A 15,778-nucleotide genomic window follows, 5' to 3' on the forward strand; every position below is an offset into this window, starting at 1 on the left:
TCCTGAGTAGCTGGGACTACAGGTGCATGTCACCACATCTGGCAGATTTTTGTATTTTTAGTAGAGACAGGGTTTCACCATGTTGGCCAGGCTGGATTTGAACTCTTGGCCTCAGGTGGTCAGCCTACCTCAGCTTCCCAAAGTCCTGGGATTACAGGCATGAGCCACCACGCGCCCTGCCCCACTTCCTGTGCCTACAAAGATCCGCAACTCAGCCGGTAGAGATGAGAAGCAGCTGGACATCGAGGAGAGGCAACTTGACTTCAGGGACAATGGCTGGATGTTGGAGAGAGGCAACTTGACTTTGGAGGAGAGAAGCAGACAGACAACCTGACTTCAGGAGAGAGCAACCTGCACTTCCCATCCGCTTTCCAGCTCCCCACTCCACTGAGAGCAGCTTTCATCACTCAATAAAGTTTTCTGCATTTACCATCCTTCAATTCATCCACATGAACTCATTCTTCTTGAGCACTAGACAAGAATTCAGGATCCACCAAATGTGGATACCCAAAAAAGCTGTCACACTCGCCCTTTGCCCTTGCTGGTGGAGGACAGCCACCCCACGCAATGAGGAAAAAGGCTCACTGAGCTGATAACACTCTGCTGTTAACACCTCCACCTCCTGGGTTCCAGTGATTCTTCTGCCTCAGCCTCCTGAGTAGCTGGGATTACAGGCGCATGTCACCATGCCCAGTTAATTTTTTGTATTTTTAGTAGAGATGGGGTTTCACCGTGTTAGTCAGGCTGGACTCGAACTCCTGGCCTCAAATGATCCGCCCACTTCAGCCTCCCAAGGTGCTAGGATTACAGGAGTGAGCCACAGCATCTGGCCAGTGATGGCTAATTTAAACTGCCCTCAATTTATTATCTGAGAAGTACATACAAATAGGCAGAACGAAATATCCAGTCAGCATAATGACATCACATTTCTTCTTTGAATGGCACTTTAGAAAAAGAATCTGTGGAACTCAATTTGCCATGTCTCTAACCCGGTTTTGGAAAATGGACCCACCATCACTATGAGAACAAAAAAGAAGTGAGATGGTTGAAATTCAGATCCATCCAGATGAGGTGAGAAAAGGAAGAGTTGTTTTGCATCTTGCCCTTGTGCTGCCTCCTTTCATCATTGGTAATTCTAGCCTTCTCTTATCTGATCATGCAGGCACACGTGATCTGAATGCACCATGGAAAACTTCCCAAATGCAAAGGAAATTAAAGGGGCTCCCTACTCTTTGTCCATGGATGGAGAAGTTATGGACATTCTGAACCAAATCCACCTCTTCTACTTATTCAGACTTTGTCAGTATAAACATGTTTTTGTTCTTATTGTTCTAACACGGTGTAGAGGAGATAATTTACATGAAAATTTATGTTGCTGTATTTAGTACTGCACTCTCTACCCATTCCTTAAATTGCTTTTATTTAAAACATTGAATGGGCTTCTGAAAACTTGGAACGCATGTGTATAGTACTATTTAAAACATGACATCTAGAAAGCAACCGTATTTTGATACAGTTTGTGTACCTCATAGCTTTTGGGGAAGAGCAGTGGAGAAAAAATATCTCTAAATTTCCATTTTAAACAATGCATTGTGGCTGGGTGCAGTGGCTCACACCTGTAATCCTAGCACTTTGGGAGGCCGAGGCGGGCGGGTCACTTGAGGTCAGGAGTTCAAGACCAGCCTGGCCAACATGGTGAAACCCTGTCTCTACTAAAAAATACAAAATTAGCTGGGCGTGCTGGTGTATACCTGTAATCCTAGCTACTCAAGAGGCTGAGGCAGGAGAATCGCTTGAGCCCGGGAGGCAGAGATTGTAATGAGCCAAGATCGCACCATTGCACTCCAGCTTGGGTGACAAGAGTGACACTGTCTCAAACAACAACAAACAACAACAACAACAACAATACACCAATGTATTGCGACAGAGGAAAAATATCGTTTCCTCACCCATTGCCAGGTTCACGGTGAGGCCTCTGTAATGAAAGACGGAGTAAAGAAAAGGATAGATTTATTTAATACATGTTTTATGTGACATGTTTTATGTGACATGGGAGCCTTCATACAGAAATGAAGACCTAAAGAAACAGGTAAGCCAGTGTTTTTTTTTTTTTTTTTTTTTTTTTTTTTTTTTTTTTTAGATGACGTCTTGCTTTGTTGCCCTGGCTGGAGTGCAGTGGTGTGAGATTTTGGTATCTGTGGGCGTCTTGGAATGAATTCTCCATGGACACCAAGGGACAACTGTATTTTAGTATACATCTCTAAAAGACAAGGACTCTTTCTTTCTCTCTTTTTTTTTTTTTTTTTTTTTTTTGAGACGGTGTCTTGCTCTGTTGCCAGGCTAGAGTACTGTGGCATGATCTTAGCTCACTGCAACCTCTGCCTCCCAGTTTTGAACCTGCGATTTTCCTGCCTCAGCCTCCTGAGTAGCTGGGACTACAGGCGCATGCCACCACACCTGGCTAATTTTTGTATTTTTAATAGAGACGGGGTTTCACCATATTGGTCAGGCTGGTCTCAAACTCCTGACCTCGTGATCCACCCGCCTCGGCCTCCCAAAGTTCTGGGATCACAGGCATGAGCCACCGCGCCTGGCCAACCCGTTTTAATGCTAAGCTGGGTGAGTAAGTGAATAGTTGTGAAGAAGTAAGATTGGGTCAAAAAGTATGATCTAATAGTAATAAACTTGGGAGCAGGGAACTTAGCAACACCTGCTTCAGATTCTTTTCTATGTCTCTATGCCTTCGGAGATAAAAGTGTTCCTTTCCTTTATGTGTAGGCAGGGAAACTCTGACGTGAGTATCTTAACGACCTGCTTCCTGGAAAGGTTAGAAAATCCTTCCTATGTTTTAGGACCTGCATCAGAAGAGAAGGGTGGGAGAAGGTCTGAGATACTTTCTTGCTTCTACTATTTTCTCAAATTCTTTCCGTTTAAAATATTTAATATGCCAAGGCACCATATCTTGGGTGTAATGTGTCTTGAACCCTAGCAATGTACTCTTAGAAGCTTCTATAAGTTTTATTGGCTTTCTCTTCCCACAAGCAAATGATTTTTTTATTTTCTTTATATATTTTGCCCAGCTACCAGAAGCGGTTTCAAAAAAAAAAATCTGACATTGATTTATTTTTCTTCGTCCCTCAGGTTAAAACAATGAAAAGAAAGCAACTATTCTGTTGGACTAAACAATTTATTTGAAACTTGGACTTCACAAAGACTCAAGTAGCATTCTTTCATTTGTTTCATGGTGTTAGTTGGCTTAACCTTTTTTGACTTGTCCAAGCACAGTGAATTCACTGCCCACGGGGAGTTTGCTGACCATCTGCTCTCTGTCATGCACAAAAGCCATAGGGCCTTTCTTCCTTTCCTGGTGTCCGTAGTTCCAGAAGGATTTAGTCAAGATAAAATTGCCTCTCATCTTGAGTTGATGTAAATACAATTTTTTTTTCTTTTTTTTTTTTTAACCTATCATGAAGTTCATAGCTTAGGCCCTAATAACAAAAGACAGATTTCACAAGAGAAAAGCATACACGTTTATTTAATATAAGTTTTATGTGACATGAGAGCATTCATAAAGAAATGAAGGCCCAAAGAAATAGACAAACTTGGGGATTTTTATGCTGAAGTTTGATTAAGTGTGATTGGAGGACAAAAGGGCATGATCTAATGGTAATAAAAATTAAGAATTAAGGGGGAATTAAGCAAGGTCTGTTTGTTCATATTCTTCTCTGTGTCCCTGTGTCCTCAGAGGCAAGGATGGTCCTTTTCTGTGTTTGAAAGGATATTTTTTGAATGAGAGTCTCATGCCCCACTGCATGGAAGAAGAGTGAGGGGAAGGGGAGAATGGCTTTTCTGCTTCTGCTGTTTTCTTAAATATCATGATGCCATATTTGGGCGGCAGCATGTCCTGAACCCCATTATCTTGTTTCTTTCAAAAGTAATTCCAGACTAGTATCTTGGAGGGTTATAAAGCTTCACTAAACAGAATGTCTGTTATACCCTGACCCTCTGGAGGCCTTCTTTCCTCCATCTGCATTATCAATCTCTGGGGATTCTCACAATCATCCTAGAACCTCCAAAGAGTTCTCCACTTTTCTTTTTCACATTTCATTTTAGTTGCTGAGCTAAGCCTGAATTGGCATTTCCATAAATTCCCCTTTCATAGCTATAAATAATTGTATTTCCTTTAGTCCAGTCTATTTACAATGTTGTGGTTTTAAAAAAATAAGTTAAAATTTAAAAAGACTTCAATTTGGGCTTTCAACTTATCATTTTTATGTATTTTCGATTTTTGTGGAGGGAGGGAAGTGTAGAAGAGAGGAAAATAAAGCCAAAGTATAAAACCGCAGGAACAGTGTGTATGAGAGCATTTTCCACCATTATAATGGAACTAGAATACATATGCCCTGAAAAGTTAGAAAAAAAAAGACCACATTAGATTTCCAGTGGAGGCGGCAGCAGAGCTTTAGAAATAAAGCTTCTTTTACTCCTACTCTTTATGGGCACGGGTTTAAAATGGTATTTTTATTAAAAAGTAGTTCTATCAGGGAGGCATCTTTGGCATGCCAGTGTACCAGCTGATTCCACTCTATTTCTAGTCTTCCTTATCCTATTCTTCCCTATTTTTATTTCTCTAGTTCCCATTTTTTTCCTTTTGACCTTCCTGTCCCTGCAATGTGCACATTGGTCCTTAGCCCTTGGTGAACCAAACTCTTAACAGTTTCATGACTCTAAAACCACATCAAGAAAATCACAAAAGATTCCTTAAAGGATCAGGAAGTGTTACTGTATCTATAAAGACTGCACATAGCTGAATTTCTAGGTCTCCTCAAATCTGAATTTCAACCTCAAAAAGCAGTTGAAGACGCCCTCTATTTGTTTAGTGCATTTATTAGATGGCTTGATGCAGGTCAAAGGGGGTGTGATTCTATTTTGAAAGTATCTCAGGTGATTTTGGTTCACACCCAGGCCCCCACTGACATTTTTTCCTAGATATCTGTTGAAAAATCGGAAATTACAATGAAATGCTGTATTCCACATGAAGTGAATGTAGGGGAGTGAAAATATCTTTTCCTCACCCATTGCTAGGTTCATGGCTAAGGCCCCTATAACAAAAGATGGACTAACAAGAAAAAAAAATAAATTTATTTGAGTTTTATGTGACATGAGAGCCTTCATAAGGTAATGGAGACCTGAAGAAACAGGTAAACCTGTGTATTTTTTATGCTAGATTTAATAAGTAGATAGTTGTGGAGAAGTATGATTGGATGAAAAAGTATGATCTGATGACGATAATAAACTGGGGAGACTTAGCGTCTTCAGAGATAAGGATGTTCCTTTCCTCCAGGCGTAGGAGGCAGCCTCTCACATGTGGGTTTTATGTTCTGCTTCAGGGGAAGGTCAAAAAATCCTTTCTAGGTTTTTTAACCTTCCTTCCTTCAGGAAGGAAGGGTGGGAGAAGGTAAGATAGGCCTTCCCGCTTCTGCCATCTTCTCACATTCCTTCAGGTTAAAATACTTAGTATGCAAGATGCCATATTTTGGGAGAGTGGTTTCTGAACCCCATCAAAGTTATTTTCATTGCAGGAAAAAAAAAAAAAAACTGCTTCAATGGGAAACTATGCTTCATCTGGTACAGTACAACCTTCCTGTTATCTGATTCTAGCCTTTCATTGTCTTTGAGTTATTTTACAACTCTGTATCTTGTAGGTAACTGATAGACATGCACATTCTGCCCTGTCTAATATAGGTTCAATTGACTTCCCTCCCCTACCCCTGGAAAAACTGGTTTTATTCAATTTACATGCTAATTTCAATATTCCTGATCTTTAAATATGTCTCTTCACATTCTCTGAAACCAGTTATAATATCTTCTGCATTCCGTCTTTGATTAATGGCTAGAATCAAATCTTTAACGTGTTCATTTTTATATCTGTATGAGGGTAGTGATTTCACCCTTCTTTTGAAAATTATCTTGTAGTGTCATTCTCCCTAGCCTTTATTCATCATTATTTTCCTAACTCTGATAGTTCTTTTTATTTTTAGAGAGGGTGATTATGGTTCTTGAGTTCAGCATTTGATGAGCATAAATATTTTTACAGGCATGATGGGCCACAACATTTAGAATTGGGATGTCCCAGAAAATCTGCACAACAATATTTCTCATGAAACTATAGAGATGGAAAAGGTCTTAAGTTCATCTCGTCTCCTTCATTCCAGGAACAAGACTAATAAAAATCCAGAGAAATGGAGAATTTTTTCAAGATTGCAGAGATTTTGAGTAGTAACAGAATTGTGTATGAACCTGTTGGGGCTCAGAACATGATACTCCAAAGTATGGTGCTTTGGCATGCTGACTACTTTGAACTAAAGGAGATGGAAAGGCCTCAGAAGCAAGGTCTCTCTGAGCTTCTCCTGCTCCCCTGGGAGTCCCTCACTTTTTAGTGAGCGATAGAAACCAGAATTCTTCTCCCACAAAGCAAGCCATAAAACTTAGAATGGTCACTCTCTCTCTTCTCCCTTGAAGACTGCCATTCCATAAGGGTCCTGTCCCATACCTGGGAGGAAGAAATGTTACACAGAGAGGCCAAAAAGAATCTAAACAGACAGGCCTTGCTGGGCTCCTACCATTCCCAGTCTATTATCATTAGATCATACTCTTTGGCACAATCACATTTCCATATGCCTGTCCAGTCTTCATTAATCTCTTTCGTTATAGGAGTGCCTCTTACAATGGACGAGGAAAGTTATTATACCTTTTCTCCTTTGCAAACCCAAGTCTGGCTAATTCCGGATTCCAGGGTCTTTTTAACTGCAGTAAACTCTTTCTAAAGTGGGGCTAATAATATGAACCTGAAAATTAATGTAACAGTTAAATGACGTTTGAATCTGAAGAACCTAACTCCACGCCTTACTCATGGCAGAGGCCTCTGGTGTTCTCTCTCAATGAATACAATGAAATGAGAAACCAAATGGCACCATTTCTGTGTCTGCTTGGTCAGCCAGTCTCATTAACTCATAGGCACACTTCACATCTCATTGACGTTTCCCAGAATGATTAGGCACATAATAAATGCTCGATAAAATTTTGTTGAATAGAATTGATTTGAGCAGAATGAGCAGTTATGTGAAGGAACCACAGCTGATTTTAAACAAAGACTCTTTCAACTCTAGAGCTTGAAGGGAGAGCATGTTCTCATTGTGAATTGTACCCTAATCCTTACATCAACCATAAATTCTAAAAATAATCAAACTAGATTTTTTAGTGAATGATTTATCATCTAGAGTAATTGTGTTTTCTTTTAAATTTAAATGTAAGTTTTTTCTTTTTTTGGAGACAGGGTCCTGCTCTGTCTTCCAGGCTGGAGTTCAGTGGTACAAGCATAATTCATTGTGGCCTGCAACTCCTGGGCTCAAGCAATCCTCCTGCCTCAGCCTCCCAAGTAGCTAGGACTACACCACCTCACCTGGCTAATTTTTATATTTTTTTGTAGAGAAGGAGTCTTGCTTTGTTGCTCATGCTGGTCTTGAACTCTTGGTTTCAAGTGATCTTCCCACCTGGGGCTCCCAGTGTGTGGGGATTTCAGGCTTGAGCCATCACCCACCCAGCTGCAATTGTTGTAACCAGATATCCCGACCTACTTTCTGCTGAAAATCACCCTACATTCCTCTTTACATAGAAATATTATCACAAATCCCTTTGAATGAGCGACTGCCTATTTTAGGAAATCAGTGACTGTACTTATATTGGTTACGGCTTCCTTCCTCAGCAAATATTCCCAGGTCGATCTTCAGTTCAGGCAGATGACGCTGGGCAGTATTCGCAAAGGCACTCTATAGTATAGATGCCTGAGAGCTCTTCAGGCTGTGTGCTAACAATATTTTGATATACTCTGTTTTTCTCCCCCCTAGCTGTTTCCTTTACTGCCTGAGCTGTTTGGTCATGTCTGAACTGCTGCTGATGAAGCCTTTTCTGGCAGGTTGCCCGGGGAGCAGCTCTCCTGTAGATTCCGCCTCTCTCCAGGAGTTGCCTGCCTTCAGTATAATGGGCAACATTGAAAGCAGCAAGGCGTTCGGTCGACAAGGTCAGAGTGCCTTTCATTCCTGCAATAATCAACCAGTGTAGCTCTTCCTCAGACCTGGGGAGAGAGAAGATAGAGGTCAAAAGAGCAATTACATTTCACATTGACTCCAGAAAAGGCTTGGATCACAAGACTGAAAAGAAAAACGGATTCTAGCTTCATTCTTATCCATTCCTTTTCTGGTCATTTTTGTTATTAACACTGCCCTGAAACTATAACAAGTTTTAGCTTGATGACGTGAAAAACGCATTTTCTGCCTGCAGATGAGATCTTTCTTCTTAGACATTTAGCACTGTCAGCATATTGCAAAAGAATGCAAATGAGCTGCAGGATCTATAACCAGAGACAGTAAGCAAAGGCCATTAATTATGTTTTTAAAAAATGTTAACCCTAGCAGACTGTATAACAAGCAATTGTGCTAATTTCAATCTGTAATCAGTCCCTACATTAGCATAACTTTATTTATTTAGCATTAAGGCAACAATTTAGAGAATATAATTTAGTTGGAAATGTCAGTAATTTTGCAGTGGCAGATTGTTGTTACAAAGCTACCTCTATTTGACCTTACAGCTGCCAGGACTAATTACTTTAATTGCATTAATTGCACTGACCATTCTGGTGTTTAATGTAGTTGCTGTTCCTCTTTAACCATTGAGCAGATCAGCCTGGCTGAATTCTTAGTAAAATGGGCCAATGCTCCTTTCTAAATCTTGCTCCTTTCTAAATCTCCTTTGATTCTTTTCTGCATTTTGAGAGCCCAGATAATTCACAGATTACCAGTGTTCTCACTGAGATCATGAATTCTGAGGAGAGCTCTTGAAGGAAATAAAAATCTGTACTATATTACTGTATTTACTAATGGATTCTTATTGCTCACTGCTGACTCGATTAAAGTACAATTAGTTCACTAATGACAAAGAAACGTGTAAGAAATGTTTGTGGCAGTTTTGACAGTAGATTAAAACTCCTTGATTTCACATTTTGGAATGAATTCCTATGAATAAGTCTGTATTCTTATTTCTGCCTTATCGACTGAACCTATAGCTTTCCCTAGGATTGGATTCAACGCAAATTGAAATACACAGCAATGTCCTAATTTAAGATCTATGGCCTTGGGAATCTAAAATAGATACTTCCTCCTGACAAGGAATGTTTCACAGGACATTTAATAAATACTTTACTACCAGTGATACATCTATTAGTCAAAATGAAGAGCACTTGAAATACCCCCCCCCCCTTTTTTTTTGAGACGGAGTTTTGTTCTTGTTGCCCAGGCTGGAGTGCAATGGCACGATCTTGGCTTACCACAACCTCCGCCTCCCGGGTTCGAGCGATTCTCCTGCCTCAGCCTCTCAAGTAGCTGAGATTACAGGCATGCGCCACCATGTCCGGCTAAATTTGTATTTTTAGTAGAGACGGGGTTTCTCCATGTTGATTAGGCTGGTCTCAAACTCCCGACCTCAGGTGATCCGCCTGCCTCGGTCTTCCAAAGTGCTAAGATTAACGGCATGAACCACCGCGCCCATCCTGAAATATGCATTTCTCATCCTCAGTAGGCTGAGGTAGGAGGATTACTTGAGTTCAGGAGGTCCAAGTTACAGTGAGCTATGATCATGCACTCAAAACTGGGCAACAGAGCGAGACCCGTCACTATATACACACACACACACACACACACACAACACACACACACCTATACACACATATGTACGTATATACTCCGAAAGTCAGAAAAACTAGACTCAGCCAGTTCCTCTGTCTACTGAAAGCAGGCAGCAGCTCCTCCTTGCTTCTTTCAGATGATCCTCTAATCTTGGTTAAACATTTTAACTTTTTTATTTTTTATTTTATTTTATTTTATTATTATAATTTTTTTGAGAAAGCCAACTGACTTTTTATTGCTTTGGGGGCGCAGGCCTCAGGAGCTCTTGGTGGGGCGGAATCCGCTTCCTCTTCACCATTACAGGCTTCTGGCTGTGCAGGACGCTTGGCCCCGGGGATGGCAGCCATGCGCAGGTCAGGGCATACTTGTTCTGGAGTATCATGTGTCCGATGCTGCTGAGCGTTGGCGCGAGCATTCTTGTTGATGATAGCCGCACATAGGAGGTGGCAGGCTTCGCTGGCTGGATCTCGCTTCATGACCAGTACCACACCTCTGCAGTCGGCTGCCGGCTCCACGCCCACAGTCTTGCAGTGAATCAGCCCGTGGTGGCGGAAGGAGTTGCAGGCCTTCAGGTTATTGGGCCCTGTCCTGCAGGTCTACTTACTCCTCTTGAGCAGGAAACTGGAGCATTCCGCACGACCATCCATTGCAGCTGCGCAGGGACCTGGCGGCGGCTCCTCTCGCAGCGGCCTCGGGGCTATTTAAAGGTAACCCGGATTACTTTGTTCAACGATTTGAATTGCGAAATATTCTTTAATATAGCAATATATACCTATCTGTTTTATTATAACTATTATTCATTGGATAATAATATTAATGATAACCAACATGCATTGAGTGACTGCTATGTTCCAGGCACTGTTTAGGCAGGTGATGCGTATTAATTCATTTCATCCTCCCAACAATTCTATGCAATTATTATTATTAATGTTATTATACAGAAAAGGTAATGTAATTCATAGTAGGGCCGGAATTTTAACCCTCATATTTGGGTCTAGAGCTTCTGAGCTTGACCTTGACGCTAGATTGCCTCAGAATTGGATGACATTCTTCCTCTAAGGCTACATGGAATTGATACCAGATTTCCGGCTGTGTCAGTTAACTCCTAGCTAGCCATCTTTGATTCCTCATCTGGCAGAGTTCAGTTTGGCAACATTTTTCTTTAAAGTGAGGCACCCTTGTCTGAATACAGTTTTCACACTCCAAACATGTGGAGTATTTCTTCAGGCTAAGCTCTACTGGTCTGGAAGTTCTCCGCCCATATGTCCACTTCCTTCTCATGACCACCACCCCAGTCGGCCTTAGGAAGCCTCAGCATGGGCTCTGGTGGTACCACAAGGCTTTCTTTACTGGCATTAACACCCTGAAATTAAAGAATTAATCCAGATTCCTGCCTTTCACAGGGAGAGGAGGGGTGGGCTCTGTCCACAGTTTTCAACAGTTTCACTGTTAACTAATCAATCCCACACAAAACAAAACAAAACAAATCCACGAAACTCTTGATTCCTTCAGATTTCAACTCTATATTCAGATTACATGGTATCCCCAGAATGAGGAGGCAAATGAATGGCTCTATATGTGTGTGTTTTTTTGTTTTGTTTTGTTTTTAATTCCTCTCTGGATCCTCATCAGGTGTGGAGCGCTCATTGGAGACTTTCTGACAGGTAGTAAACCCTTCAGACATAGTGTTTATCCTTTCCTCTAAGGCCCCTTTATAGCCAGCTATTTCCTGGAAATAACCTGTGACTTGATGAACCGGGATTCTCACTATGTCTTCCACACACAGCCCCACTTTCTGTCTCCAGAATAGACTCATGTGGTTGCTCTCCCCTTCCCCATCCTGTTTGCTTTCTGCTTCCACAAAAGATGTGTGGATCCTTTCCTTCTGTAAGTTCACCCTTAAGCAGCACATCCAAGCGCTTTTCTAGAGGCTTTGCAGTGGGTTATTCTGTCATTTCCACCCTCTCAGCCCCTCTCCCCTGTGCCTGCTTTGCTCTGTTCCTCTGGACTTGCCTCATTGTGTCCTTATCTCCTCTTGTATGGGCCATCACAGTTAGTAGCCCCGGCTTCTGGCTTCCAGTTTTCTTCATACTGCTGACAACTGGCCTATGGAAATCACCCCGGGCTCCCTGCCTGATAGAGAACACTTTTTGTCTGCAGTTGTCAGCCACATCTGCATTTTCAGTCTGAAGGTCATTCTTCTAGTGGAAAAGACACAAGCAAAATGGAGTTAAGTCATTCTATTTTCTCTTTGTCTCATTGCCATTACATCATGATCTCTTAGAAATGTGGCTAACAGTTCCTTGTTCTTACTCTGTACACGTTAGTAAAAGTCATTTTTAACCTTTTATTCAGCAAAACTGTGCTTATTTTCACTTTATTCTATATGACACCATTCTTTTAGGTTTGTGCTATTGAATTGCTTTGTTCTTGGCTACAAGTTCTTTGATCATTCAGACATGCCTTTAATATCTGAGCTCCAAGGGGAGTTCCCAAGGAACCATATTGATTTCTTTAGTTTTTCTTCCATATCTGGCTAATTTTTATTATATAGTTAGAATTTAATTTTCTAGTCCTTCTGGACCTATTTATACTCTTCTAGAAAAACCCTCTGGCCCTGGGACCAAACATATATTTTCTTTGAACTTTTTTGAAATGTGCTTTTCCATAGTCTAGGATGCATGTCAGATACTGCTGAGCCTATCTTTTGCTCAGATGGATTTTAAGGCGATCTCACTTTCTTCAAGGTTCTCAATACTTCTTTGTTCTAAACCTGTTCTTTCTTGAAGATTGGACTCAAGTTCAGAGTGTCCTGCAAAGTCCAAGTTGACAGACTACGTCTTTTTATTTGCTCCAACTTCTGTTCCTGGAGGTGAGACGGCCCCAAATCCTACACTGCTTAGTGATGATAGGTGGCCATACTAAGCTTTGGCTCCTGTGCACAGGCACTAGCAAAGAACATCAGAGGAGCAAGGATGACAGCTACAGGGGAGGTACCCAGCCTCTTTACACTGGAGTGAAGGGCACCAGGTCAATGTGTTATCCGACATAACTGGATGTGGTCTCCTTTGCCCAGAGGTGTTCCTTTGACGGTGTAGAGAAGGAGATGGCAAAGCAGAGGAGGCAAGGGGACCAACATGGGAGGAAGAGAAAGCAATGAGGGGTGGGGTGGGGAGGTGGGGGACTAGCATCTACTGAGACTGTATTTTGTGTCAGGCACTGTGCTAGGCATTTACACACATCTATCACTTATTTCTCCTAATACTACTGTAACACATAGGGAAACCGAGCATGATTGTAAGTTGACTTCTGACAGTCACAGAGCTAAGGAATGTGAAAACCAGGAATTAAACCTATATTTGAAAATGACGGGATAACAAACAGTAACACAATGCCGTTAAAACAAAACCAGAAACATACAGTTCATTGCAATACAGGTATCTCAGTCACATGCATCACAAAAGTAATGACCTTATAAAAAGATACACGTATACATCAAAGCCTTACGACAAACTTCAAGAGAATAGCTATTTTACTGTGTATTATTAATAATTTTGATGTATATTACTAGAATTTTGTTGTATCTACCTTGTTGAAAATTTTATCCTTTATTTGAGTATTTTTTGCTGGGCAGAGTTTTTTTGTTTGTTTATTTTTAGTTTTAAATCCTATTGATGATACTTCTTAGCCAAATGGGAAGAAAAATAAATAACACCATAGGGATAGTTACATACTTTGTGACCTATAAAGGAAGTAGTCTTATTGGTACATTACTGTCAGCTAAACATATAAATGTTCTTTGAAAAGTCTGCTTCTCAATGTTAATGGAGGTATTGATTTTAACCTCTGTCTTTTTTTGATAATGCCTATTTACTGTGCTACCTCCTCATCTCCATTCTGAGCTCTGCTCTCTCAAGTGTTAGTGTCAGAGGCAAGTGCCAAAACCCAGGTGACTAAGTGGGTGTCAAGCCAGTTGCAGAAACAGAGGGAAGACTTAACTAATGGCACAGGTCTTCTAAGTCAATGGACCCTGTCTCTCCTAATTTCATTATCAATTCACCACAGGAACCTGACAGAGTCCATGTGCTAAGTCAAATTCAAAAGCTCAAAATGAAAAGGGAAAAAAAATCCATTTTCAGAGTCAGGTAAAACATCATAATCAGAGAAAATCTTTAGTATTGATTTATAGCCGCAGACTCCTGTCCAAAGGTTTCCTCTTTAAATTAAGAATACTAATGATTTCTCATGCTGAAATTAATAATCCCAAAGCTGCACATATTCAGAAAAGATACTAATTGTTGTACTTCAACCAGGAAGTGCCAGTGAGCAGATGCCTAACCTGTTTCTTCAGTGGCCGATGATGTGCTGTGGTGTTCCTGAGATCATATGCTTCCCTGGGTGGCATTATTGTGTTTGCCAAGAGGTCATCAATTTGAGATGGAATATCTTGTTTGTTGAGCTTCTATAACCTACGATCCAATGGCTCTCTGATAAACAGATTTGTTTGAGACAAAAGTTCTTGCCTGAGTCATTTGGAGACTGAATTGTGCTTTTGAAGAAGGTGATGCAGACCCCACATGAAGACAAGCCAGGGCAGGCTGGGGCCAGAGCAAGGCACTGATCAGTTCTAGAGGAAACCAGAGCTTTCTAGATAGCCACAAATAATTGGAACCAGGAGAGAGGAAATAGCTATTTGTGGGGAATAGGAAATTGATATTGAGAGGAAATTGATATAGAAAGATACACAGATATAGTCATTTTGCTACTATTTTCATTTATTCTGTGCCATTGTATGTATTTTTGTAAAGCCACATGAAAATATTTTAAAATTGTTTAAGAGTATGAAGGAATAGGTAAAATCTCTTTAAAATATTTGATTTTTTTTTTTTTTTTTTGAGACAGAGTCTCACTCTGTTGCCTAGGCTGGAGTACAGTGGCGTGATCTTGGCTCACTGCAACCTTGCCTCCTATGTCCAAGCTATTTTCCTGCCTCAGCCTCCCAAGTAACTGGGATTGTAGGTGTGTGCCACCATGCCCAGCTAATTTTTTGTATTTTTAGTAGAGACGGGATTTCACCATGTCGGCCAGGCTGCTCTCGAACTCCTGACCTCAAGTGATCCACTTGCCTCGGCCCCCCAAAGTGCCAGAATTACAGATATGAGCTATTACACTCAGCCTGTTTTAAGTTATTTTACTGGCAAATACTATCATTAGAAATTAGGCCAGGTGCAGTAGCTCACAACTGTAATCCTAACAGTTTGGGAGGCTGAAGTGGTAGGATTACTTAAGACCAGGAGTTTGAGATGGGCCTGAGCACGCAAGGAGACTCCACGTCTACAAAAAAATAAAAAAAAACAATTAGCCGTATGTGGTGGCACATGCCTGTAGTCCTAGCTACTCGTGAGGCTGAGGCAGGAGGATCTTGTGAGCCCAAGAGGTCAAGGCTGCAGTGAGCTACGATCGTGCCACTGCACTCCAGTGCACTGAGTGACACAGTGAGACCCTGTCTCAAAACATAAAAATAAAAAGATAAAATAACTTTGTTAGAAATAAGTAGCTCTGTTAGAAGAAAAAAGTATTTAGAAACCTTTCCAGAGTTCCCGTACAGAAAAAAGATAAAGAGGTACCTGTATTACTAGTTAGTTACCCATCTGTTTTTAGAAAGCTTTTTGTATCAAATATTGGAGTCTTTTGCAACAGCTCAGAATATGTTTTTTTGGGGTAAGCCTACCATTTTGATTGGTGCACATATTAAAGAAATTTAAATTTAAAATGTATGCTCGAAGATCCTTCTGTTCGTCTACGTATTATGGGACTTTACTGTTTGTATTGTAATTAGTCATTCATATGCTCTCTTCCCCACCAGACTGAGTTCCTAGCGGGATCACAAAGTCTAACCCCTGTAAGAGTCCCTAGAACAGAAAAAGTACACAGTGGACACTGTCTGGGGATTAAGTTACACAATGTAACTATTTTGCAGAATAGTTACAAGGATTAAATGAGATGACATAAAATCCAACATGTATCTATAATAAATC

At 40.9% G+C, this 15,778-nt stretch overlaps 1 pseudogene; it reads right to left on the reverse strand.

Annotated features, from left to right (window-relative positions):
* Positions 1-9,972: 9,972 nt before the first annotated feature.
* Positions 9,973-14,145, reverse strand: LOC115896374 (annotated as a pseudogene).
* Between the last annotated feature and the right edge of the window lie 1,633 nt (positions 14,146-15,778).

The sequence above is a fragment of the Rhinopithecus roxellana genome, chromosome 3 (genome assembly GCF_007565055.1).
Source record: "Rhinopithecus roxellana isolate Shanxi Qingling chromosome 3, ASM756505v1, whole genome shotgun sequence".
Lineage (NCBI taxonomy): Eukaryota > Metazoa > Chordata > Mammalia > Primates > Cercopithecidae > Rhinopithecus > Rhinopithecus roxellana.